Below are 1,714 nucleotides of genomic sequence, written 5' to 3'. Positions count from 1 at the left end.
CTCCATCTAGCTTTTGGGTCTCTACGGAACGGAAGTCGGAATCTGGGACCGTTGTTTGATTCGACGAGGCAGACTACGGTTGTGCGAGAATCGGACAAATAACTTATATAGGGGAGGTGTTGACTGGAGCATTCTCCCCCGTGCCCCTCTAACTCGACCAATGCTGGCGCTCGAACGGTGGTAGCGCTCGGATTTTCGTTGAGCGCCAGCATTGGTCGATTTAGAGGGGCATGCGAGATTCCCGAATGCTATGCGAGGGCTCTAACGGAAATGTCTATTGGTTTCGGTATGGATGCAATTGCGAGTGGTTCGGCAAAGGTAGTCGTTCCGATGCGTCCATGTCGTGGCCAAATCGATAATTCGATTTGAGCCCTCGTATAGCATTTGGGTCTCTCGATGTGATTCCGCATTCCAGTCCCTTTGGGCACTGCTTGAGCCGCATCCCAGGGGGTTCCCTTCCCAATAATCTGCCTCGCAACCCGATTGCTATGCGGTGAGGCTCCTCGGCCGCCTCGGAACTATCTGTGTATCAGACGCATCGCGGGATAAGGGGTTGGCAACGGTAGTCGCCCCAAGCGCGTCCGATGCTTGGACCATTCCGAGGCGGCCCTGAAGCCTCTTCCGTCTAGCCGTTGGGTCCTTCTCGCCGCATCCCTTGCCTCGCACCCCGATTGCTATGCGGTGAGGCTCCTCGGCCGCCTTGGAACTATCTGTGTATCAGACGCATCGCGGGATAAGGGGTTGTCACTGGTAGTCGCCCCAAGCGCGTCCGATGCTTGGACCATTCCGAGGCGGCCCTGAAGCCTCTTCCGTCTAGCCGTTGGGTCCTTCTCGCCGCATCCCTCGACTCGCACCCCGATTGCTATGCGGTGAGGCTCCTCGGCCGCCTTGGAACTATCTGTGTATCGGACGCGTCGCGGGATAAGGGGTTGTCACTGGTAGTCGCCCCAAGCGCGTCCGATGCTTGGACCATTCCGAGGCGGCCCTGAAGCCTCTTCCGTCTAGCCGTTGGGTCCTTCTCGCCGCATCCCTCGCCTCGCACCCCGATTGCTATGCGGTGAGGCTCCTCGGCCGCCTTGGAACTATCTGTGTATCGGACGCGTCGCGGGATAAGGGGTTGTCACTGGTAGTCGCCCCAAGCGCGTGCGATGCATGGACCATTCCCAGGCGGCCCTGAAGCCTCTTCCGTCTAGCCGTTGGGTCCTTCTCGCCGCATCCCTCGCCTCGCACCCCGATTGCTATGCGGTGAGGCTCCTCGGCCGCCTTGGAACTATCTGTGTATCGGACGCGTCGCGGGATAAGGGGTTGTCACTGGTAGTCGCCCCAAGCGCGTCCGATGCTTGGACCATTCCGAGGCGGCCCTGAAGCCTCTTCCGTCTAGCCGTTGGGTCCTTCTCGCCGCATCCCTCGCCTCGCACCCCGATTGCTATGCGGTGAGGCTCCTCGGCCGCCTTGGAACTATCTGTGTATCGGACGCGTCGCGGGATAAGGGGTTGTCACTGGTAGTCGCCCCAAGCGCGTCCGATGCTTGGACCATTCCGAGGCGGCCCTGAAGCCTCTTCCGTCTAGCCGTTGGGTCCTTCTCGCCGCATCCCTCGCCTCGCACCCCGATTGCTATGCGGTGAGGCTCCTCGGCCGCCTTGGAACTATCTGTGTATCGGACGCGTCGCGGGATAAGGGGTTGTCACTGGTAGTCGCCCCAAGCGCGTCCGAT

The sequence above is a fragment of the Cryptomeria japonica genome, unplaced genomic scaffold (assembly GCF_030272615.1).
Source record: "Cryptomeria japonica unplaced genomic scaffold, Sugi_1.0 HiC_scaffold_108, whole genome shotgun sequence".
NCBI classification, from domain to species: domain Eukaryota; kingdom Viridiplantae; phylum Streptophyta; class Pinopsida; order Cupressales; family Cupressaceae; genus Cryptomeria; species Cryptomeria japonica.
This window is presented reverse-complemented; position numbering follows the sequence as displayed.